We start from the raw sequence: 26,726 nt of genomic DNA, 5'->3' as shown, positions 1-26,726 counted from the left end.
TGTTCCTGTAGTATCGTTACTATGTCTTCAAAACTCTTTTCCATTGGCTTCGTTGGGGTTACTAGATTTCGTAATAACCCATACGTCTTTGCACCCATTAATTTAACAATACCGACACTTTCTTGTCATCTGACACCTCATTTGCCTGGCAGTATACCTCTATTCGTTCGACATATGTAGTCCAATCTTCGACTTCATTGTCAAATGTGGTGATACTGCCACTCTTCGGCATTTTGGGTGTGGTTTAAAATGGCGTCTCCCAATGGCTTAAAATGGCGTCTCCCGCGCTTTCCTTCCTCCCCCGCTGCTGCCAACGCCGCTCCCGGCGGTTCTCATGGCAATGGCGGTGCCTCGCAGGTTTCTGCGTGTCTCTCTCTCCCTCTCTTCGACGCTGCTCGTCCCCTGAACACCGGCTGCGCCCTGTGCACTCTGCCCTCTCTCTCTCTCCCCCGTCGACGCTGCTCGGCCCTTTGCTGTGCCGCTCGGTCGGGCTCTAGCCCGCCGCTGTCTGGGAAGGGTCTGCGCACTACCTGTTGCCAGCCCGTTTTGCTGGACCACCTCAACTGGAAAGCCAAGCCTGGCTCTCGACAGCCTCCCCCGCAATTCTCGAGTCTCTGCTGGATGACTGGGTGGTTGCCCGTGGTCGACGCCCGAGTCTCTGGCCTTGACCTCCAATCCGCTGATCTCCAGGAACGAATCCCCGGGAGGTGATGCAGAGTTGCAGGCAGGTTCGAACTTGCCTCGTCGCCAATGTTGTGTCTGTGTATAATAAGACACAGACTGCAGGAGAACGGTATAACAGGTGTTTACTCAACGTGGCTCACACGGGAACTGATCTGTACAGATTACTACTTAGTGCTATATACAGGTGTGGTCACTGCCTGTACTGCAGTATACATGAGCTGTAAAAGATAGTTCCCCCCTTAAAGGTATATACATTACATTCCCGACCTCGGAGAACCCCGCCGGGTTGGAGGAGACGTGGAGGAGTTCTGCGGCAGTCGGAGACACCTGGAAGTAAGGTGTAGAGGTGAGTGATGGGTGCAAGTGTGGAGTAGTAAGTATGTAAGGTGAGTGATAAGTTAAAAAAAAGTGTGCACTTACCTTGTTTTACTTTTGTAGCCTTTAGCCATGCTGGATCGGGAGAGCGGACATCCACCTTGTCAATTTCAGGTAATGGCTGATAGACCCTCCGATCCATCAGACATCTGAAATTTACTTTTTTACAATGTTTTTTCAGCCCTCACCACAAAAATGAATCACACTCAAGAGAATGTCAGTGTTTGACAGCTTCACAGAGCTGTCAAATGCTGTCATTTCTTCTTTCAAGAAGTGTTGACAGATAGCACGTCTGACGTTGACGTGATCTGTCAGTGACTTCTTCCCTAATTGGCTTTCTGAGCCCGCCAATCGGGAAAATCCCTCTGAATGGTCAGGCGAGGATGGAGGCGGGACATTGACACGACAAGCAGCAGTCCCGCCTCCAAGTCGCCTCCATTGACAAAATCCAGCCCAATCTGCCAATGGTAAGCGACGTTGTTCCAGTGAGGTAACACTGGATGGAGAGTTTGCTCCAAACACTTGCAACCTGCATAAAGCTCAATCTGTCTTCCAAATGCAGTAAGCAACAGCTTCTGAGTTTGGAAAGCGAACAGCTGTGAGATGGGAGCTTTTATAGCACATTTGCAGCTGTCAAGTAATGAGATGATGCCATGGCCATTCAACTCCTGACCTGCTTATCTGACGTGACCCCCGAGCAGCGTAGACCTTGTGGGCGACCTGGTAAACTCTGAAGCTGAGCTGAAAATAGTTCTTAATGCTCTGTTAACAATGTCATAGTGACCTGAATTGCCTCCCCCGCCGCTGCGTGTCACGTCTGCTCAGTGCTGACAGACCTGACATTTAGGAAAGGCATGTGGTGGCAGGTTGACAGCAGGGTCTCGACCCACTGTCAAAAAATACCATTTTCCCACCCAACCCACCACCGATCGCGCCCGCTGACCCCCTGGAAAATTCCCCCCTATGTATTTTGACCGTAAATTTTTTTAGTCACTATTGTAGGCTCTGAACTATAAAGCAGCTTTTAGGGCATTGAATTTGTTTCTTCACGGGGGTATTTCTAGGAATCCCACTCTGGGGGAGGAGGAGGGGGAGGAAGAGGAGGAGGAAGGAGTGAACAGAGCTGCAGCTGGAGGGAGAGCAAGTATAATGGATGTGTGCTCAGAAAAATCCTTACCCTCCCAACAGCAGTTATAAGCCCAGAACAACAAACCTGCAGGCCTCTGAGGAACAGTACATAAGGAGGCTTCGCTTCTCCAGGGAGGTATTGACAGAGTTACGTCACATCCTGTGAGAAGATCCGCAGCCAACTGCAACCGCTAGTATAGCATCATCTGTTGGAGTCAAGGTTGCAGCAGCCCTGAACTTCTTTGCCTCCAGCTCCTTCCAGGCTGTGCAGGGAATATCAGTCACATTGGTCAATCTGCAGCTTATGCTTGTGTTAAACAGATGACTGATAACTTGTTTGCTAGAGCAAATGGATTTGTCACTTTCCCCATTGACATCTGGATGCAGCAAGATAGGGCTCTGGGTTTCGCACTGACTGCAGGATTCTCCCAAGTCCAAGGTGCCATTGGCCCCCATATTTACTCGAGGCTGTGAAGAGAGCAGGGTGGGGGAGGATTTCCAGACGGGAAACCCGGAACTATGGGTTTCCCGGACATCCTGCTGAAATTAACCGAAGGTCGTCTTTTAAATTTTCTGAACAGGTTTCCCGTCTGACAGCCAGCCTGACTGGCTGGCTGCCTGCCTGTCGGGCGGGAAAGCAGCCGGGGAGCGGAGGTCAGGTAAGTAGGAGGTCGCGGCAGGGGAGGGGTTGCTGGAGATTGGGGGTGAGCACTCAGATCGTGGGGGGAGCCGGAGGTCGGGGGTGGGGGAGTCGGAGATTCTGGGGGTGAGCCCTCAGAGATCGCAGGGGGTGGAGAAGCCGCAGATCGGGGGTGAGCATTCAGAGATCGCGTGAGTGTGGTGATGATGGGGGTGGGGGCGGGGGGGCGGGAGAAGCAGAGATCGGCGGGGTGGGGGACGGGGGAAGCTGGAGTTCGCACAAGTGAGGGTGGAAGGGGGAGGAGCTGGGGATCAGGGTGGGTGAGCACCCAAGGTTCGTTGGGGGGGGGGAGGTTGGGGGGAATCTGAGATTAGAGGTGAGCACTCCAGGATCACGGAGGGGGAGAGAGGGGGTGTCAGAGATCGCGGAGTCGGGAGAGAGGTAAGCTTGGTGGGCCAGGAGGAGCACCGCTGCTCCTCTTGGTCCACACGCAGTGCTGTAAATGCACTGACCTCATGGATCTGGTCCTTCTCGCCTTCTTTTACCTGCTGGGTTTCCCAAGCCCCGGGAAACCCGACCTCCATGGGTTAAAATGGTGGCATGCAGCCGCCTTAAAATATTTCAGTGACTGACACGCCTCCTGAGAGCGGATTGGTTGCCACCCCTCGACCCGCCTCCGTTAAAACTGGAAGTGAACGGGTTGGAGGCAGTTTGGGGTCGGGTTTGAGATTTAAATATTTTTTCCCTCCCACCCGTCATTGGGGGTTAAAATTGCCCCCATTGACTGCACCCATGTTGCCCTGCAGGCTGCTTCACACAACACGACTGTCTTGATGAATTGCCAGGACTTCCACTCTGTTATGTACAATTGGTGTGTGATGATCAGTGGTGTATCATGCAGGAGGTCTCTGTCCACTTTCCTAGCACCTTAAATGACACTTAAATGAATTCTGATATTATATATATAAGGGGAAGCTAGACAAACACATGAGGGAGAAAGGAATAGAAGGTTACGCTGATAGAATTAGTTGAAGAGGAGTGGGAGGAGGCTCGTGTGGAGCATAAACACCAGCATGGGCCCGTTGGGCAGACTGGCCTGTTTCTGTGCGGTACATTCTATGTAATTTAACAAAAATTACAGCATCCATAAGAGCAAAACAGATTGTTAAACTAGCTCCACTTAAGACCTGCTTCTAGGAATACCATTTTAAAAGCAACGTTAAAAAAAATTGAATGTGATCTCATTGCAGATGATTTTTAAGAGGGAGCCATTCTCTCTGTGTGACTTACACATGTGCAGAGTCAGACATCATTCCAAGTGAGAACTGTAATGTATTTGTCAGCGATGAAACCATGGAATCGGTAACTAAAATGATGGTAAATCAGCAAGCAAATATCCAGCAGTACGAAAACATGTGGTTAATGCATGCTCGGATCAGTCTGGATGTGTGGGTGTTCCTTAGTGTCTGAAATAAACCTGAAGTGTTTGTATCAGCAATTAGCGCGTATAGGTTCAAACTGTGTGTTGTAGTTATAAATTCCCTCACGGTACCATTTTTAGTTGAGGAGCAAAATACATCTTCAAAACTGCCTGCTTCCCCCCTCACCCTTCACCTGGTACATTTGCACCAATTGTTTAATGGCCAAAATCAAAACCGCTCTCAGCAAATGGCTTAAGAGATGAGACTTCCCATCAAAATGTGATATTGTCCCTCCCTTGGGTATCAGGTTGAAGAAATGCTCAAACGTTTTTCAGAATCACAAGTGGAACCTGTAAGCTACCCAGCGTTGACCCCAGTGGGCAGCTAGTTCTTCTAATGGAGAGCTTTCTGCTATCCGAGGTGAAAACAGTTTGCCTAAGGTGCTTTAAAGAGTCTCTTACATTACCAGATCTAAGTGACCACTTCAGGAAACCAGCGAGGGCAGTAGGAAAAAGCCAAATGTTTCAGGATTCCTTGCTGCAATTCTTCTCTCTCTTAGGTAGTCCCGCGGAACCGAGGATGACTTGCTTCCACATTAAAAACAAGTTCTCAGGTGACTGATGAGTCCAATCCGGGACCTACAGTCTCTGTCACAGGTGGGGCAGATGGTGGTTGAAGGGGCGGGTGGGTGGAGTGCTTGGGTTGACGTGCGCTGCTTGCGCTTGGCTTCCGCTTGCTCCCGGTGAAGAGACTCCAGGTGTTCGGCGCCTTCCCGGCTGCTTCTCCTACACTTTGTGCGGTCTTGGGCCAGGGATTCCCAGGTGTCAGGAGGCTTTGAGGGTGTCCTTGAAGCGTTTCCTCTGCCCACCTGGGGCTTTCTTGCTGTGTCGGAGCTCCGAGTAGAGCGCTTGTTTTGGGAGTATCGTATCGGGCATGCAGACGATGTGACCCATCCATCGGAGCTGATCGAGCATGGTCAAAGCTTCGATGCTGGGGATCTTGGCCTGAGTCGTTGGTGTGCCTATCCTGCCAATGGCTGTACAGGATCTTGTGGAGGCAGCGTTGGTGGTACCTCTCCAGTGCTTTGAGGTACATGCTGTACATGGTCCATGTCTCTGAGGCATACAGCAGGGTGGGGTTTGAGATCCTGGTCTTCAAACACTCTCTTCCTCAGGCGATTGAAGGCTGCACTGGCACATTCAAGGCGGTGTTAGACTTCGTCATCGACGTCTGCCCTTGTTGACAGTAGGCTCCCGAGGTATGGAAAGTGGTCCATGTTGTTCAAGGCCTCGTCGTGGATTTTGATCATCGGGGGGCAGTACTTTGTGGCGGGGGCAGGTTGGTAGAGGACCTTTGTCTTATGGATGTTTGCAGCTGCAACATTCCAGCCATGACCCTCAAGTCACTTGGAATCTTCTTTGTGGATTATCTACTAATAACGGGGGAAATTCAAGTACTTTTTGCAGGTAACTAGGCTTAATGTTCTGATTAAAAAAAGATGGTTATAAAGCACCCTTACTTTAAAGGAATCAGTTCTTCAGATCAATCAATCAATATTCTTCTCGGGCAGCTCCGGCCTTTGAAGGTGGAATCATTGGGGGGAATTCTGCCAGCCCTGGGGAGGCGGGTATGGAGGCGGGACTGCCGGGAAAATGGTACCAACCCCGCTCCCAACCCGCCTTCGTGTCATCTTCCTGGGAGGCGGGTCCCCGACGCGCGCAGGGACCCGTCTCCTCGAGGCGGGAAGGAGATTACAGCCACTTAACTGCTTGTTAACAGGCAGTTTTGAGATTTCTCCCCATTTTACCCACACAAGTGCGGGCTTCCTGACGACTGCAAACCTCGCCAGGGTCAGCGAGGCGAGCAGTGGGTCTGCGTGGGTGAGAGGGATCGAAACGTGCGCGGTGGAGGTGAGTGATGGGTGCAAGTGTGGAGAGGTAAGTATGAGAGGTGAGTGTAAAGTGTTAGAAAAAGTTTACTTACCTTTGCTTCTTCCTGCAGGCTTCAACCCTTGGGGATCCGGAGGTGCCTCATCTCAACGGCAGAGATGACAGAATGGCTGCTGCATGCTCAGATGCAGCAACCATCTGCTTTCTGCTAAGGAGAGAGGTTTGGTGAGTCTTCAGTCCAAGGGCTTACCTTAGAACAGAGATTGTCAGTGTTTCTGACAAGTCATCTGTCAAAAATTTTTGACAGATGAAATGTCATACACTGACGTCCTCTGTCACCAGCTTTCCCTTAATTGGCCAGTTAAGCCTGCAGGGCGGGCTTAGCAAGGTCAATCAAGGGAAAATAGCGTGGGTTGGCCGGATGTCGTTGGGGGCGGGACCAAAACCCGACAACCAGCAGTCCCGCCCCCACCGCGTCCCCATTGATAAAATCCAGCCCATAGAATCATAGAAATTTACACCACAGAAGGCGGCCATTCGGCCCATCGTGTCTATCCAGCTGAAAAAGAACTATCCAGTCTATTCCCACTTTTCAGCACTTGTGCCCGTAGCCTTGTAGGTTACAGCACTTAAGCGCATATCCAAGTACTTTTTAAATGTGATGAGGGTTTCTGCCTCTACCGACCTTTCAGGCAGTGAGTTCCGGACCCTCACCACCCTCCACAAAGTCAGAGTATAGGCTTCATTGTGCCAGTAAAGTTAAATGCCTTAATCTTGAAATGTTGTAAATCTCAAAGTAACAAGAGATTACAAACCCGTTATCGATATTAACCTTGGCTTTATTTGAAAGGACAAGGTCAGCTGATGCCAACATCAGATAATTCTTTTAAAAAACTGCGGAAGTCACAATCAGGTCCTCTTACATCTGTGATGTATGTAAAATCTATGCCGTAAAGTAATAGGAGAGCAATGTGCGCTGGGCCAGCCACTGATTTAGCGTAAGCTTGTGGATCAGGTTTTAGCACTTGGGTTGTACAGAAGCTGGAGTTTCTTCTTAGAAAACTCCAGTTTATCTTTGTTTCAGTGCATAACATTTACTGGTTCTGATGAACTTCTATGCAACCAAAGCATTGACTCTTCACAGATGTGGATTGACCCACTGAGCATTTCCAGCGTTTTCTGCTTTTGTTTCCGATTTCCAGCCTCCGCAGTATTTTGTTTTTTGCTAGCATTTCCCTGCCTTGGGGAAATAATATCTCGGCGCTGTATCCCATCTATTGGACTCAAAGCTACATTAGAATGTGGAGCTCAAGCCATCGTCAATATAAATCTTCACTTGGTAGCCTCAAAGGGAATAAACGCAAAATGGAATTCAAATCTTTTTCAGTTTAACATTGTTCTGCCCATTTTAAGTGCCTCCCCCCCCCCGACACACACCATGCCTGGGGGCATTGACTCGTGAGCTTCGGTGGTAAGGGATTTACAACAACAACAATGTGCATTTATATGGCACCTTTAACATAGTAAAACATCCCAAGACGCTTCACAGGAGCGTTATCCAACAGAATTTGGCACTGAGCCACATAAGGAGGTATTATGACAGATGAGGTAGGTTATAATGAGTGTCTTAAAGAAGGAGAGAGAGGTAGAGAGGCGGAAAGATTGAGGGAGGGAGCTCTAGAGCTTAGGGTCTAGGCAGCTGAAGACGCGGCCACCAATGGTGGAGCGATTAAAATCGGGGATGCTCAAGCAGTCAGAATTGGAGGAGTGCAGAGATCTCAGAGGGTTGTAGAGCTGGGTGGCGTCAGCATACATGTAGAACCTGATGTGCTTTCGGATGATGTCGCTGAGGGGCAGCATGTAGCTGAGAAATAGGAGGGGGGCCAAGGACAGATCCTTGGGGGACACCAGAGGTAACAGTGTGGGAGCGGCAAGAGAAGCCACTGCAAGCGATTCTCTGGCTACAACTGGATAGATAAGAATGGAACCAGGCGAGTGCAGTCCCACCCAGCTGGATGACGGAGGAGAGAACTTAGAAGAGGATGGTGCTGATCTCCAGCATAGATCTTAAGCATCTTGATTTTGGGTAAATACTTACTGCTTTAATGTCACTTTTCCAGTGAACACAGTATTAGATATATAATGAAAAAAGCTTGTAGAATATTGGTAATCTGAAAATATGGCGCTGCAGTTATTTGCAACTTACCTGTGCTGCTTATGGAGATCTGCCGCTATTTGTGTTTCTACAGTCCATTTATGGCTTGCCAGCAGAGATAGAGATAGAGAGAATCTCCTGACAAAAAACAATACCGAGTCACTGATTGGAATAATTGTTTTCTTTTACTGTAGATCACTACAAATATAGTCAATCTGATTATATTCTGATATTTGCATCTCTTTTCCTGCACCAATAATTACCTAACAAACAATCTGTGAACTGATTATACCTTGAAATGTGGTGCAAATGACTATATTTGTAAATGTTGTTCAAAGTTACCATGTTTATGAGCAAAAATATCAGGTCGCGTTATGAACAACCTATTATTTGTTTGGGAGGAGGTGGTGTGGAGGAATTCAGCTCCTGTTTCAGTTCATGAAATTTGAGCTTTCGTAACACCTAAACCGAAGCTCCAATTCTACTGGGTGAAATAGATGCCTCCTTTGGCTGCCCTCCCTTACTCCGTCCCGATTCCCTCGAGATTGTGAATGTATTTTGACCTCTATAATGCTGAGGAACTAGATGCAGAATCCCCGCATCAACAGCACGATAAACAATCACATCTCCTCTGCCTTCATCCTCTCAAGGCCACCAAGTCAAAATGATTGCAACTGAACCAGCAGATATTGCATATTTCCCCCATTAGGCTTATTAAAAAAAATGAATGCATAATCACCTCTAAACCAACGAGGATTGGACATTTTCACAATCATCTTGGGAAACAGATGCTTATTCTATGACTGGAATACCAGACACCGGATGCCCCAACGGATCTCCCTTCACTAGACTGGTACAAACAAAATGCTTTTTTGTTAAAGAAAAATTGCACTGTTTCTGTTGCTCACCCACCACGGAGGTCAGTACCTGATGGAAAAACACAAAAACAACTGTGCATAAATGCTATTTCTTTCTCTTCAAATGAGGCAGTTTCAGATTTTTGTTGCCCAAACCTGAAAATAGCCTCTGCCGGTTTAGAATTCAGTAGGCGTTCATGTCTCATTTGTACTGTATGTCAAATAGATCCATATCTAGGTATAAAAGATTCTGTTTTAAGGCTTGCGTAGGTTTCAGTTCAGGCTTGCACTGCAGTGATCATAATATCATTAACCAACAAAATGCAAATAGTGAACGCTGAGGGAGATGCACAGTACAAACTTAATGACCAGTGGATGATCAAGGCTTGCTATAAAGGTGTTCTGATTTTATTATTGCGTTCCCAGTCCAGATTAAAATACAGTCATTTTATCTTCCTGTCTGAAGCCAAATATGTTTTCCAGATCTTGCAAAACAAAGAATGGGGTGGGCGTACCATGTATTATCTCAAAGCTCTCATCATTTTTGCGATGCCACTGGCAAGGAAATGCTCTAACTTACAGATTGTGAAGTATATGGGTAAGTATTTTTCAGTCCTCATCACTTATTTGTTGGACCTGGTTAGATCTCAAAAATCATTGTTTTCAATACATTTTGTAAGTATTCATAATACTGTACTTTATTTTTAATTGGACTATTTTCAGGAACTATGAAAAAACAGGAAAAGGTAATATAAGTAAATACTTTTAGTTTACTTCAGTCTTCAATGGAGACAATGGAGACAAGGACAGGGGAATCCACTGTTTATATTGTTTGGTTAGTTACTATTTGAAGCAGGTCCTTTTCATGTGTGTGTCCCTGTTTTTATTTTCGAAGAGGAACATGGAATAAAATTGGACCAGTGTTTCACAAAGGGGTCGTCTCCCTTTTTAGATAGCTAACATCTGCTGGTGGGAGGAAATGATTCATTGTAGTACAGGGAATTGCTCAGATTAATTGCATTTTTGCACTACCTATGTGTTATGAAAGGCATTCCTGGATCTTTTAACTAGAACAGACTTGACTCTGAGCACCTGGGACCAAAGCCTTGCATCTTCTAATCTAAAAGACACATTGTTCTAGCTAGAAGGAGAGTTGCCAAGTTTGTGTTAATGATTCAGACTGTCTTCCTCTGTCATGTTTGTTAGTGTCTATTTGAGCTGATGAGCTATATTTTATGATCCCGACATGTAGGCTGTGGGACTGCAAGTTTAAGCTCGTCTGCATTAGAAACGGCTAACCCTAATGAATCTTTGAGGAATAGCATTAATTAGATACGTGAAATGTGTTGCCGGACTGGTTTATGCCTCCCAAAATGAGCTCATAACAGGGATTGGGTACAATATCTGGCGCAGCTGCAGGTCTTAAAGAACTGTAGCTGGGATTTAAAGGGATGTAGCTTCTTAAAGGTAAGTGGCCACATGTAGGGTCAAAATATTTTAGCAGCCATTACAAAGGCTGTGCAGGTTCAAAAATGTTTTGCTGTCTGCTCAAAGGCTTTGGGGACCAAAAGGATTTACTGTCAAAAACCAATGGCTGGTAAAACAGGTTTGGAGGCAGGAATTGGAGTCTACAGGCAAGCAATACCAAAATGCCCTGCTTGGTGGATGGCAAAGTGGAGGCACTGCTGCATGAAGCATGTGTGAGGCATATTTTTCTATTTGATATTACAGGGCATCCTGCCCAGAGGACAGTAATACAGCATGCCGCCTGGTAGGAGGAGGGAGCCAAGGCCAACACTTAAGTATGCATGTTGGAAAATATTGCCTGCCTCAGTTAAACCTAGAAGCCTTTAATTGCTTACCAGGTATAACTATACTGCAGCAGGGAATACATTAAGCTGCAACTTGCAACTGATAGTATTGGCACACTGACATGTAAAAAAGGCTTAACATAGCAAAACGCTATAACACAACCTAACTGCATCATACATGGTCAACTACAGGATGAGTTTATGGTTGGACACTCCAAATGCTCCTTCAACTTACCTCTCTAATCTACTTCTATGCATGATTGACGAGATGGTGCCCAGTACAACGGAATAGACCCAAACTGGAGAAGGGCCTTTGAGAAGGCTACCTGTAGCCTTTAAGAATATTGGGGCATGGGGAAAGTGAAGCTGGAACCATTCTCCAAATTTAGTGCTAGTGCCATCCTACCCTCATTGGCCCTGAATTTGCGGTCGGAGGCTTCCCGCGGGGAAATGCCACCGATCCGGAAATAAAATCCGCTCCTACCTGGTGGTCTGGGAGGTACGGAGACTCACAGTCCTGGGCCTCTCTGGGTACCAGCGGGGAAAGGCCTGCGTATCCCTGGGGCGCAGGCGGACCGCAAGCGCCCCGGGGATCACGTGGGCTGGCCCAACGAATGAAAGAAGGGAATCCCCATAAGTATGAATGGGAATACCCCCAAAAATACCTCTACACTTCAAATAATTTTTTTTTTAAGTCACATATTTAAAATTAATTAAAATGGCATTTAATTAAATATTTAAAACAAAAATTTAATTTTTGAAAAATAAATGTACATGTTTTAAAGGGGCTAAAATAAACTTACTTTATGTCACAGGTTTTTAAATGTATAAATTATTGCTAAAATTTTATTTTTCTGTTTTTTAAAACTCTTACGCTGGTAAAAGTAGGCCTTACATCTGCTTATACCAGGCGTAAGAATTTCATGGGCATTTGCTGGGCAGAAGTTGGACAAATGGCCCAACTTTCCACCCGCGGAGGCCCTTTTCTCGGGGATGTGGATGATCTGTCAAGGAAATTCTTGACAGATCGCAAGTTCTGGGTTTCAGTGCTTGCGCAGCGCATGCCTAAACCCGGAACTTGCGCGGCCCTTACGGGCATCAGCGCACCTCATACGTAGAGGCTGCAAGTTACAGCCCATTATGTTTTGTTCCTCTTCTCACCCATTCACCCACACAGCCACACAAACATCACATTCAGACTCTTGCAATGCAACAAATTACATGTTCAATCCTCAGAAAATGTGGATTTCGGTAGTGCTGGGAACAACATCTGCTGTCCAAAACATTTTTTATTAGTTTCATTGCTAGAGGGATAGAATTGAGAAGATATATTAAACTTGTATAGAACCTTGGTTAGATCAAACTTCGAGTACTGTGCACAGTTCTGGTCTCCATATTATGAAAAAGGATATAGAGGCACTGGAGAAGGTGCAAAAAAGATTCACAAACATGATACCAGAACTGAGAGGGGATATACTTATCAGGAAAGGCTGAACAGGCTGGGCCTCTTTTCTCTAGAAAAGAGAAGTCTGAGGGGTGACCTAATAGAGGTCTTTAAAACTATGAGGCGTTTGGTAGGGTAGACACAGAGAAAATGTTTCCACTTGTGGGGGAGACCAAAACTAGGGGCCGTAAATATAAGATAGTCACCCATAAATCCAATAGGGAAATCAGGAGTAACTTCTTTACCCAAAGAGTGGTGAGAATGTGGAACTCGCTACCGGAAGGAGTGGTTGAGGGGAATAGCATAGATGTGATGTAAGAAAACTACTAGGCACTTGGTCTAAGCATTAAACAAAGCTTTAATCAACTGTGTTACAACATGGAGGTCTAGTTGTGTCCTTCACTAGTTCCTGTTAAGAATGTCCTGCGCAAGCTGGGCCCGTGCCCGAGTATTTATACTCTCCCTGGACAGCGCCACTCGCAGGCTGCTCAGTATTGTTTCATAAGCCTTTCTTTCATGAACGACTGATTCATGTCAAGATGCATTTAAGGGGAAGCTAGATAAGCACATGAGGGAGAAAGGGATAGAGGGATATGCTGACACTTAGATGCAGATGGGTGGGAGGAGGCTCGTGTGGAGCATAAACAGCAGCATAGACCAGTTGGGCTGTCTGGCCTGTTTCTATGCTGCAGATTCTATGTAATTCTATGTAAAAATGTGGTTTGTGTTGTACAGCTGACACTACCACAGCCACCATCAATCATAATATTAAAGTGTTTGATTAGATTTTAAATAATAACTGGATGCTTTTTATTTCCTTCCAATGCCTGAAGGTGTGTCTTAGAGCCAGCCTCTTAACATTTGTTCCTTTTCTGTCATTAAGGGCCTGAGAGAGATACCTACCAGCACTGCTAATGGCCTGTAACAAAACAGCATCTAACAGCACCCTGCATCCCACTGACCACTGTTTGTAGGCACCAGCACAGCTGCATACACTTCAGAGAATGGGAGATTATGTTAGGGACTACTATCATATATTACCATATTAAAATTAAACATTGTGGCTTGAAGATGGCGCTAACTTGGCAGTGATCCGGTGAGAGGATTGCTGTCCCTCCCTTGACCTTGTACACATCTTCCGCACCGACAGGACTGAGCCCCGGGCCAGAAAACTTGCCTTCATGGTTTGTAAATTAATTGGTGACATTTCACAGCTTTAAGTAAAAAGAATTCCCCATCAGACAGGAACGAACAATTGAAGAAGCAATCCAGAGAAAATGAATGAAATTATGATTAATTGAAAGGAACTTGTACATATTGAAACCATTACCCCATAAGGGTTAAATCCTATAGTTATACAGAATAACATGAGTGTCATTAACTGTCAGTAAAGACTTAATTTGAGGCTTAGAAGCTGTGCATTAGTTATGGTAATGAATATATTTGTTATGTTCTAAGGTGGTTATTAAATTTTAATACCACAATTTCTCACATTACCGATACTAATTTGAAACTACCAAAACTATAGCCTTTGATAAAACTGGTAAACTATTCATCTGCTCAATAATTCTCTGTTGACCCTTGCGATAGTGAACAAAATTTTTTTTATGGATCAGGAGGTTATGCAGTATAGTTATCATGACTTAACTCTCCTGTTAAGTGGCAGAGGGGGAGAAATTCATTATAGCCCTGTTTGGGACGCTAACTTTTAAAAGTTGAGAAAATTAACGGCAGGCGCTAATGTTTCTAAACTTTTAAAAAAATTTGGTTTTGCGCTCCGGGAAGGAAGTGGAGCCCTAACTCAAGCGCTCCACTTCCTTCCTGGAGCACAAAAGGCAGCAGGTGGGGCAGTAAATGGAGCAGCGCTGCATACTGGGCCCGAGCAGCGCTGCCACGTTGCAGGCTCTGCAAAAAAAACTCACCTGGTCCCCGACGGCAGCCACGATCCAGCCCGATCAGCCCGATGCACTGCAACAGAGTGCCGGGCTGATTGATGGGTGGTGATGAAACAAATAAAAACGCAAAGAGCATTTCAGATTTTGTTTTAACCTACCTCAGCCACCTCGCCTTTAAGTCCAACACCGCCTTCAGTGTGCCAGTGCAGCCTTCGGTCGCCTGAGGAAGAGAGTGTTTGAAGACCAGGACCTCAAACCCGGCACTAAGTTCATGGTCTACAGAGCAGCAGTGATACCAGCCCTGCTGTATGCTTCAGAGACATGGACCATGTACAGCAGGCACCTCAAAGCACTGGAGAGGTACCAGCAACGTTGCCTCCGCAAGATCCTGCAAATCCATTGGCAGGATAGGCGCACCAACATCAGTGTTCTTGCTCAGGCCAACATCCCCAGCATCGAAGCTCTGACCACGCTCAATCAGCTCCGATGGACGGGTCACATTGTCCACATGCCCGATACGAGACTCCCAAAACAAGCGCTCTACTTGGAGCTCCGGCACGGCAAGAGAGTCCCAGGTGGGCAGAGGAAATGCTTCAAGGACACCCTCAAAGCCTCCTTGAAAAAGTGTAACATCCCCACCGACACCTGGAAATCCCTGGCCCAAGACCGCACAAAGTGGAGGAGAAGCATCCGGGAAGGCGCCAAACACCTTGAGTCTCTTTGCTGGGAGCAAGCAGAAGCCAAGCGCAGGCAGCAGAAGGAGTGCTTGTCAACCCAAGCACCCTGACGTAAGAAAACTACTAGGCACTTGGTCTAAGTGTTAAACAAAGCTTTAATCAACTGTTTTACAACATGGAGTTCTAGTTGTGACCTTCACTAGTTCCTATAAAAGAATGTCCTGAGCAAGCTGGGCCCCTGCCCGATTATTTATACACTCCCTGGACAGCGCCACCAGCAGGCCGCCCAGTATTATTTCATAAGTCATTTCCACATGAATGACAAGATTCATGTCACACCCCACCCACCCGCCCCTTCAACCACTGTCTGCCCCACCTGTGACAGAGACTGTAGGTCCCGCATTGGACTCATCAGTCACCGGCGAACTCATTTTTAATGTGGAAGCAAGTTATCCTCAGTTCCAAGGGACTGCCTAAGAAGAAGAGAAGAAGTATTGCCCCCGAAGCGCTCAGCCTCCCGATCAACGCCTCCTGCAGCTGCCGGTGTCATCGCCCGACGATGCTGCAGGGGGCGGAAATTAATTTTGGGTCCGGGGCACTACCGGGGCGATGCGCTGCTGGATGCCGTCACGATCTCCGGGCGCAGCAGAACGTAGCGCTAGGGGTCATCGCCACCGCAAACCGCCAGGTGAATTTCACGGGCAACGGTAACATCGCCGCGCCCGGGCGGTAAGTCCTTAGCACCCCGTTGTCGCCCCCCCAGAGGCGCTAATGGGAGGAGCTAAGGCACCGAATTTCTAGCCCTCTAGAAAGTTTGGCACTAAGGCAGAGTTAAGGAATAAAAGACATTACCCAGGGCCACTGGCAAACAACAAAAGCATAAAAGGCAGGAAAACCACCTCCTGGGAGGGACAAGCATTCTGACTTGCATTGTTTTCAGTCAAGGTGGAAAGTACCAGGTTTAACTTCCCTCAGCTGCCGGCAATCCAACAAATAAAACAGCTCCATCGACCTTTTACATGGACATATGTTCATTTCATATGAAGAAAATGTTCCAACTCCATGTAACAATTCCGATATGCTTTTGAAACCATTGGTGCACTCTGTACAATGTTTCGGGTGTTTGGGATATCGCTGAATTAACCTCACACCTAAGCTACAATCTGCCCACAGTGTTAAAGGTCTCAACAGTACATTGTCTCTTAACATGTGGGACTTGTTGTTGATCTCGACCTTCATTGTCAGCTGGTTTATATGTTATGATGTTGAGATGCCGGTGTTGGACTGGGGTGGACAAATGTAGGAAGTCACACAACACCAGGTTATAGTCCAACAGCTTTATTTGAAATCACAAGCTTTCGGAGCGCTGCTCCTTCATCAGGTGAAGTGGAGAGAAGCTTACAGGCACAGCATATATAGTCAGAGAAAACTGCCAGATGATTACAGGTAATCTTTCTAACTGCCCTTTATCACACCTTGGCAGAGAGATAATCACAGCAATCAACGGTGTGAATGGTGTCCAAACAGGTCAGTCAGGAAAACATTACATCAAAGAACAATGAGGTGGGGTCACAAGGGGTCAAATGTTGCAGATGCTGGGGTCTGTATGAAAAACAGAAAAAAAACAACAACATGTTTATATGTTACCATCACTTCACCAGGCCACTTAGCGATCAAATTGGAATGGTACATAGGGTTAACTGCTGTAGACTCCTGTCGCTAACCAGATCCACACTTGACAAGCAGCCAAAGAACTCTAAACTTTCAGCTATAAGTTCATGCCTAATGAACCACTGAGAACGTCAATATGATATGATACAGGGGAATGTGTGGCTGCGGTGAACTAACAAGCATCTGCAGGTTACAGTAGTCTGCTGGCACAAGCCCACCTGAACTCTTCACATTCTAGCAATGCTGCTTCAGGAGCCACAGCAGAAGGAAGCTTGAATGATTGATGTCATCTTTTCTTTCCTTCTTAGAATTACATTTTAGCTCCTGCCTCGAGAGTGAATGCAACTGTTTCCAGTCCTCAGCTTACTATATGGGCAACACAAGGGCTTGATTACACACAGCATCCCACTGAATGGCATAGTGCCAGAATTAATGCAACAATTCACAGTTCAGTGGCACATAAAGGCAGGGCAGCAATGTCAGACAGTTAACAAAGGAGCCTGTGGAAACCGAGCACTAGAACTTGAATGGAACTTTCAGTAACCTCTGCATTCTTACATATTTAACACCAACTATGTCCGTGGGTTGCCAGTTTTACTGAATATTATAATTTTGTCATTGTTTAAATTTTGAAATGACATTATGGCCTGTGCACCATCACTATAAATCACCCCACTGTGAGGCAGAATAGAATGTATATAGAATAATGGATAGGAAAAGAGGGAATTACAAGGTAGAAATACAACTGATTGGTTCAAAAGCTGTCATAAGCTACAAGAGCAAAGCTCAAGTCTTTTATGTAGATTAATGTGTTACGCTGATCTCTCTATTCCTAACAATTATTCTATGTCCATTACAAATGCTACACACTACACACCAATAAAACTCTGATATTATTTTTGCTTCTGTACTTACATTTGTTAATTTAGTTAATCGATCACTTGCAGCACTTGTGGCTATAAAATAGTGACTTGTCCAAACTGTTTCTACTATAGATTCTGCCAAACCTTGCTTAAGCAATGTTTCTGTAAAGAAGGTGGCCATTAATTGCAAGTTTGCGTCTTTATTCATTCCGTTTGGAAATTATCAGTGATGCAGAACGTCTTTGTGCTGTTGGCAAGAACTTAGTAAAAGAGGGGGTACAGCACATCACTGCAATGTAGAATAATCTACTTAGTGGTTGAGAGAATCAGAAGGTCACAACTGTGTCACCACTCAGAGGAGTCCACCAACAGGGTAACATGCACCAATCTGGTTTTAAATCTTCAAATAAACCCATTGGATTTTACATTTCCCTGGCACTCCACTGAATGCAAACCATTTGTCAACACTTATCCCTCCAGTTGCTTGGGTGCTTGACTTGTAAACTTCGTGAGGTCTTGTGAGAACCCATTGTTTTTGGCATGTATAACCTAGTGGGCGCTCATGACTGATAGACTTTCATACATTTTAACCACAGACAATTGGAATACCTCCAAACAACAAGTGGAAGCAGGCAGAATTGCCTGTTACAAGAATTGCTGATTTCAAAGGTTTTGAGCTTTTACTTTGTTTAGTTAATTTTTTTTATGTGAGGGGGAGACTGTAAATAGCCAACAGTTGCTTGGTACAGTTGCAAGGTAGGTCAACCAGCATTTCAAGTTATTACGTGTTTTGTTCACAAGCAGAAAGTTACACAAGATTCTCCCAGCTGGCCAGAGCAGCATGTCCAGCATGTAAGAATGCAGAGGTCCAATAAAGGGAAAAAATGATGATGCTAAACAATATAAAGGTGAATGAGAATAAAAAGCTAAATGCTCTTTATAGATACATTGAAGAAATATCAACATTTTTATTTTTGATGTTTCCCTCTAATTTTTTGAATGATCTACTCGGACAATGTACTTCCTACATCGAGAGGACTGTGGGTTGGGGGGCCACCGGCTGTTCCCAGGCTTCTGCTAGTGTCAGTCTTGAACCAGCTGCCAGGAGGTTACAAAAGCAATGTGATAAGGACCCATTCTCTCTGTGGCCTTGTGCATACTTCCCCCACAGTGACACAGCTGAGATCAGGAACTCTGTGGAGTGGGGGCCCCAAACTTCTCTGGAGACTGCATCCCGTCGCTCCATAGCACCTTTCATTGGTGTGTGCTCAAACACTGCACAGAGTGAACTTTGATAGCACCCAGATAGCCCAGCACATTCACCTCATTCATCTGTATAATTCCAGTTCAAATTTCAAGTCTTGATAAGTCAGTCATTTTGATACAAAATACCCAGTAGGATTGCATGATAATGTTTAGCAGCACCCTGAGATATTAGTGTTCAGCAGCACTCTGAGATGTTAGTGTTTAGCAGCACTCTGAGAAGCTTATTCCAGTACTGCTGCCAAAAATAGGAGTGGCAATTAATATCTGAGTGTGACAGCAGGCTTGAATCACACACCTGGCAAGTTGGGGTGGTGTGAATGTTCACTATGTGAGCTGTGTTTTTCACAAGCCAAGTCTCACCTGACCTCCCTTTTGAAAATTAAGTAGTAGAGTATTTGCTCTTTATTTCCAAGTACCGTGCGGCACTCTTGCATTGCTTAGAATCTTCTTTCATTATTTATAGTGTCCCACACCGCACACCTGTTCCCAACCATGAAGGTCTCTATCAATGTCAACATTGGCTGTTAAGAGTTATCGAAGTGCAATTCCACATCATTGACTTCGATGTGGGGACCTAGTGTAATGATACAAAGGTAGGTCGGAAAGTAAGTTGTGAGGAGGACACAAAGAGGCTGTAATGGGATATAAACAGATTAAGTGAATGGGCAAGAATATGGCAGATGAAATATAATGTGGAGGAAGTTATCCACTTTGGTAGGAAAAATAGAAAAACAGAATATTTTTTTAAATGGTGAAAGATTGGGAAATTTTGGTATTCAAAGGGACCTGGGTGTCCTTGTTCACGAATCACTGAAAGTTAACATGCAGGAACAGCGAGCAATTAGGAAAGCAAATGGTATGTTGGCCTTTATTACAAAAAGGATTGGAGTATAAGAGTAAAGAAGTCTTACTGCAATGCTATAGGGCCTTGGTGAGACCACACCTAGAATACTGTGTACTGTCTTGGTATCCTTACTTGCTTTAGAGGGAGTGCAACTAAGGTTCACCAGACTGATTCCCGAAATGGGGGGATTGTCCTATGAAGAGAGAGTGAGGAGATGAGGCCTATAGTCCCTATAATTTAGAAGAATGAGAGATGATCTCATTGAAACATATAAAATTCTTACAGGGCTTGACAGGGTTGATGCAGGGAGGATGTTTCCCCTGGCTGGGGAGTCTAGAACTCAGGGTCGCAGTCTCAGAATAAGGGGTCGGCCATTTAGGACTGAGATGAGGAGAAATTTCTTCACTCAAAGGGTTGTGAATCTTTGGAATTCTCTACCCCAGAGGGATGTAGATGCTCAGTCGTTGAGTATATTCAAGACAGAGATCGATAGATTTTTGGATACTTAGGAAATCAAGGGATATAGGGATAGGGTGGAAAATTGGAGTTGAGGTAAAAGATCAGTCACGATCTTGTTGAATGGTGAAGCTGGCTCGAACGACTGAATGGCCTACTCCTGCTCCTATTTCTTAAGTTCTTAAGTTCTTAATTCCGTTTGAAGCCCTGATGTTTTCTTACGCTTCCATGTGAATAAAATGCCTTGTATCTGCTCAGTGATTATTCACTGATGACCTAGTTAAAACCAAAAATCAACAGTGTAGGAAATACGGGAAACCAAACTACTATTCTACTAATGTCAACATTGAATATATATCAAACAGACAGATTGCAAACCAATTTCAAAATATTTGGGTATATTTTCATCCTTACTGCCTGGGCATTAAGCATTGCCTGGGCAGAGGGGAGGGGATTCAGACCTGTAAATTAGCCCACCCCATTTTCCTTCCATTTGGGCTCTGTTCTGGGCTGTGATCCTCTCCACTCGACTTTCCTCCTGGCCCTCCAGCCTAGGTGATGCTTAACGCCTGGGCTGTGAAGACAAAAATCCACTCCATTCAGTGGTGTCTATTTTTCTGTACGAGATACATCGGAATAGATTATATTTTTAAGGCAAATTCCAAATGAATGACAATTTGTAGGCTTGACACTGCACCACCCATGAGCCTTTGTGATGCTATATTCGAAAAGTAAGACTCTGGGTACCTGTATTGATTGTGCCAGACCCAGTGAAAATTTGTGGGGGGTGGGGAGGGTGGTGTTTGGTACTTTTTTTAAATGATAAAATTTAATTGCTATTGAATACTCTGTAACATTAGGGTATCTCTCTTTGTAAACAGAATGTAATTTTCCAAGTCTTTCAGTTGGGCAATAGAATGAAATTCAATGAAATCTTCATTATTCATTATTGTCTAACCACTTCAAGCTGTTGAAATTGAGATTTTTTTCTGTTTATGAAATTATATTTCAGCCAGTCATCTAGTCTCTCGATAAATGACATAATTAAACAAAGCCATTTGTTGTTTTTGGACCTTTGACATGTTTTAGATGCTTCCTCAAACCCCTTTAGCTGTACAAATTATATTTGTTGCCAAAACTTATTTCAGCTTTGGTTACTGTGTGGGCGTATTCGAATTCCTTTTTTCGTACTACTTCTCTTACAATGCAATGGCAAATGATGATGAGTGTTATATAATTTGGCCCCAACTCAACTATTAGCCTGTACAAGAGTGCGTGTTGCTTCACACACTAATCAGAGAACTGAATGTAAGGTTAACATAGCTGACTCTCTCATTTCTTTCCTTTTTTATTTCTCCCATCGGTGTGTTTACATATTTTTGACTTTCTTTGTTGTTAGCCTGTCTCAGTTTTTGGTCTTCCATCTCAAATTTCGATTTAGTTATAACGTAGTGGGCCCCAAATAGCTGCTGAAATCAGCCTTTCATTTTTTGCTTCAAGGCAACAACGTCACGGTTCGAATTAGAGCAAAAGGGTTTGCTGAAATTCCCTGGAACTTGATCTCATACTGGGAAGGCAATAATTTGTTCTTCTGCCCCACAGGAGTAATGAACTGGCACAAAAGAAGCAGTCTGTCTGCACATGCAAACCTCTAACTTGTCTCCAGTGGGCAAATAACTGCCATTAACAGTTAAAGCACCAAAGTCAAAGGTAAATTCATATTTATTTACTCACCTTTCTTGAAAATAAAACTATATACCAGATGCCAATCTAATGCAGGTTGAGCAAAATCGAATTCTTTGTATTCCTGGATGAATATATATCTGATCCCTGGTAGATTAGTGAGGAGAGTGATGGGCTGGAGTTGGAGTTGGGTCGAGGTCTTGTTGTGATGATATTTCCAGTTAAGAGTTAAGCTCCACTGAGGCTATGATTTAAAGATTATAGTACATCTGTTAAAATGATCATTCTTTGCCGTGCTTTTTGGTTTGTAATTTAGTATCATGTTGGACACACTACAGATATGTATTAACGATGGTCTTCCTTAAAGAGAATTTCTTAAACCTGTTTCCATTATTCCCAATGAGCCAGTATACAAAGCAAAGTTTTTCTGGTGACCATTCTGATGATTTTTCAAGATTTCATTTTAATCTCACCTCCTCTTCTGTCTGATGGCCTCTCCAGGTGTTTGTCAGAAAATTGGAGAAGGAGGGGAAATGCCTATGACAGTTCAGGCTTTCTAATCACTGCTTCTCCATCAAAGGTTGAACCAGATTCTTCTCGAAAGGACTGCGCTCCTCGAGATCTGGGAGTGTACATCTTAGTAAGACAGCCCAGGGCTAACGATGTTCCTAAACGTGTACTACTTCCGTCAATCCAGGATGGGTTCCTAGAACAGTATGTAATGGAACCAACCAGGGAGCAGGCTATCTTGGATCTGGTACTATGAAATGAGACAGAATTAATAAATGATCTCATAGTAAAGGATCCTCTAGGAAAGAGTGATCATAGCATGGTTGAATTTCAAATTCAGTTGGAGGGTGAGAAAGTTGTTTCTCAAACCAGTGTCCTGATCTTAAACAAAGGCAATTACAGTGGCATGAGGGGAGAATTGGCTAAAGTGGGCTGGAAACATAAATTAAAGGGTAAGACAGTTGAAATGCAGTGGCGGACATTTAAGGAGATATTTCATAACTCTCAACAAAAATATATTCCAGTGAGAAAGAAAGATTTTAAGAGAAGGGAGCACCATCCGTGGCTAACTAAGGAAGTAAAGGATGGTATCAAATTGAAAACGAAGGCATACAATGTTGCCAAGATTGGTGGGAGACCAGAGGATTAGGAAATTTTTAAAAACCAGCAAAGGATGACTAAAAAAATAATGAGAGAGAAGATGAATTATGAAAGTAAACTGGCAAGAAACATTAAAACAGATAGTAAGAGCTTCTACAGGTATATAAAAAGGAAGAGGGTAGCTAAAGTAAACATTGGTCCCTTAGAGGATGAGACTGGGGAATTAATAATGGGGAACGGGGAGATAGCAGAGACTCTGAACAAATATTTTGTATCTGTTTTCATGGTAGAAGACACTAGCAACATCCCAATAATGGATAATCAAGGGGCCACAGGGAGGGGGGAACTAAAGACAATCACTATCACTAAGGAAATAGTACTTGGTAAAATAATGGGATTAAAAGATGACAAGCCCCCTGGACCAGATGGCCTGCATCCCAGGGTCTTAAGAGAAGTGGCTGCTGAGATAGTGGATGCATTGGCTGCAATATACCAAAATTCCCTGGACTCTGGAGAGGTCCCAGCGGATTGGAAAACCGCAAATATAACACCCCTATTTAAGAAAGGAGGGAGACAGAAAGCACGAAACTATAGATCAGTTAGCCTAACATCTGTCATTGGGAGAATGCTGGAGTCCTTCATTAAGGAAGCAGTAGCAGGGCATTTGGAAAATCATAATGCAGTCAAACAGAGTCAGCATGGTTTTAGGAAAGGGAAATCATGTTTAACAAACTTGCTGGAGTTCTTTGAGGATGTAACAAGCAGGGTAGACAAAGGTGAGCCAGTGGATGTGGTGTATTTGGATTTCCAGAAGGCATTCGATAAGGTGCCACATAAAAGGTTACTGCATAAGATAAGAGCTCACGGAATTGGGGGTATTATATTAGCATGGATAGAGAACTGGCTAACTAACAGAAAACAGAGAGTCGGGATAAATGGGTCATTTTCCGGTTGGCAAACAGTAACTAGTGGGGTGCCACAGAGATTGGTGCTGGGGCCTCAACTATTTACAATCTACATTAATGACTTGGATGAAGGGACCGAGTGTAATGTAGCCAAGTTTGTGGATGATACAAAGATGGGTGGGAAAGCAAGTTGTGCAGAGGACTCAAAGAACCTGCAAAGGGATATAGAGAGGCTAAGTGAGTGGGCAAACATTTGGCAGATGGAGTATAATGTGGGAAGTGCAAGGTTATACACTTTGGCAGGAAAAATAAAAAAGCAAATTATTATTTAAATGGAGAGAGATTACAAAATGCTACAGTTCAGAGTGACCTAGGGGTCCTTGTGCATGAAATACAAAAAGTTAGCATTCAGGTACAGCAAGTAATCAAAAAGGGAAATGGAATGTTGGCCTTTATTTCAAAGGGGTTGGAGTATAAAAGCAGGGAAGTCCTGCTACAACTGTACAGGGTATTGGTGAGACCACACCTTGAGTACTACGTACAGTTTTTGTCTCCTTATTTAAGGAAGGATATACTTGCATTGGAGGCAGTTCAGGGACGATTCACTAGGTTAATTCCAGAGATGAGGGGTTTGACTTATGAGGAAAGGTTGAGCAGGCTGGGCCTATACTCATTGGAACTTAGAAGAATGAGAGGTGATCTTATTGAAATATATAAGATACTGAGGGGGCACGACAAGGTAGATGCAGAGAGGATGTTTCCCCTCGTGGGGAAATCTAGAATGCGGGGGCACAGTTTTAGAATAAAGGGTCACTCTTTTAGAATTGAGATGAGGAGGAATTTCTTCTCTCAGAGGGTCATAAATCTGTGGAATTCTCTGCCCCAGAGAGCTGTGGAGGCTGGGTCATTAAATACATTTAAGGTGGAGATAGACAAATTTTTGCAAGATAAGGGAGTGAAGGGTTATGGGGAGTGGGCAGGGAAGTGGCTTTGAGCCCTAGAGCAGCCATGATCTTATTGAATGGCGGAGCAGACTCGAGAGGCCAAGTGGCCTATTCCTGCTCCTATTTCTTATGTTCTTATGTTCTTAATCTGCAAGACAGGACATTTCCTGTGTTAGAACACTGATGTACCTTATCTTGGGGCACACCAAAATAAACAAAAAGTAAATTAAAATGAAAAAGCAACATGTTTGCCATCTGAAACCTGAAGAATTCCTCTATGTTACATTCGAGTATCACCCAACAACACTGGGAGTCAGAACTGTCGCCATAGTTCTGTAAAATGTGCATTCCTTAATAATAATGTTGTATTCATTAATATACTGTATTCATTTGTGACTCATAACTGGCAAATTCAGTTTCTTTATATAAATGTTCACATTGTACGCAGGTTGGTGGAACATCTAAGGAGGGAAAAGAATTCAGGAAACCAGAATAAAGTGCAAAACGAATCATTTCTACATAGCAGGACTTTGGACTTCTCCAATTTGTGCAGACCATTCCACTATGGGTGAATCAGTTTCAGTTATTGCAGCGGAAATCATGATAGTGTAGGGGCGGAGGTTCCTATCAAAAAGACTGAGTTCGACTCAGGCAATTAAAACAATGAACTTTAATGGAACAAAACAGGTTTTAACTGGAAACTGCTGGAATACATCAACTACAAGTCTGCTCTCCTTGAGGGCTCCACGAGGACTGATCCTCTGGTCAGAAGACTGACGTCATGACGTCATCACGTTCTTCCCGCCATTGGGGCATCACGTGACTAACGGCATGGCGTCATCACGTTGAAACCGTGCTGTAAAGGTAACTAGACATTGTACAGTCAAACAGTGTAATTAAAGGTACAGGCACAGACAGTAACTACATTGCTGTTAAAGGAATTATGTACAACCGCTCTGAGTCCTTTGGTGGCTCCGCCACATGCACCCCCCCAGAATTGTCTTTAACAGAAAAAGTAAGACGAGGAGGAGGTCTGACAAGTCTGTCCGACCAACTTCGATACCCTGGTAGAGGAAGTTGATGACCAGTGGTCGAGTTGGCAGTCGGTTGTGGTTGAGCAGGCGTGGCGAGCGTGGTCGAGTTGGCGGGCGGCTTTGGTTGATCTGGTGCGGCGGCTGCGGGCGGTCGGCCTCGTTTGGGTGGTTGAGCGACTATGACAGGGTGGTCCAGGTCCAGGTGAGCCGGCTTCAATCGATCCACCGAGATGTGATCCGGCTTCCCTCTGACGTCGACCGAAAAGGATTTGTCTCCTGGTTCGATGATGCGGAAAGGACCAGTGTAAGGGGGCTTGAGCGGATCCCGGTGAGCGTCATGTCGGATGAATACATACTCCGCATTCTTCAGTCCCGGCGAAATGTAGGAGTTCTGCAAACCTGTGATGAAATAACTGTGTTCTGATATTTGTACTTGTACTTGTAATGTCTGGAATGTTCCACCGGGGAGAACCACTAATGCTCCTCTCTGGCCCCGCCCCTCTTCTGGTATGTTCTACCAAGGGCTCGGTCGATGATGAACTCTGTTAACTCTGCCATGATTCTTACTTAATAAAAGGCTTCAGTCTTAAGCTTTAACTTCACGGATTCGGGCAGTTATTTGGCACATCAATTTTATTAAGTAACAACTTTTGGAAGATGGATCGATTTTTGAAACCAGAGCGTCTGGATATCGATCCCCATTCGGCAGATGCGTCGAAGAAATTTACGCATTGGCTCCGATGTTTTGAACACTTCATCGCTTCATCGACCGATCCGACGGTTAACAAGTTGGGTCTTCTAACCAACTTGGTAAGTCATCAAACTTACTCTATAATTGAAGATATTACTACATATGAAGAGGCCCTCGCAGCTCTTAAAGCCCAGTACCTTAAGTCGGTTAACGAAGTATACGCCAGGTATCTCCTGTCTACTCGCAGGCAATTACCCGAGGAATCTCTGGATGATTTCCTGCA

General features: G+C 44.7%; 1 long non-coding RNA gene across 1 annotated transcript in view; it reads left to right on the top strand.

Annotated features, from left to right (window-relative positions):
- LOC147111167 (uncharacterized) overlaps positions 1-26,523 on the top strand; it is a 36,763-nt gene extending 10,240 nt beyond the window's left edge. The window contains exons 2-4 of the long non-coding RNA XR_015080054.1: positions 9,633-9,747; positions 21,679-21,786; positions 25,167-26,523. This is a non-coding gene — a long non-coding RNA (uncharacterized LOC147111167). The remainder of the gene's footprint in view (positions 1-9,632; positions 9,748-21,678; positions 21,787-25,166) is intronic.
- The last annotated feature ends 203 nt before the right edge of the window (positions 26,524-26,726 follow it).

Source organism: Somniosus microcephalus, chromosome 11 (genome assembly GCF_052327205.1).
Source record: "Somniosus microcephalus isolate GS21.2 chromosome 11, FLI_Smic_1.0, whole genome shotgun sequence".
Classification (NCBI taxonomy): Eukaryota; Metazoa; Chordata; class Chondrichthyes; order Squaliformes; family Somniosidae; genus Somniosus; species Somniosus microcephalus.
Note: the sequence above shows the minus strand (reverse complement) of the source record. Positions and strands in the feature narration are given on the sequence as shown.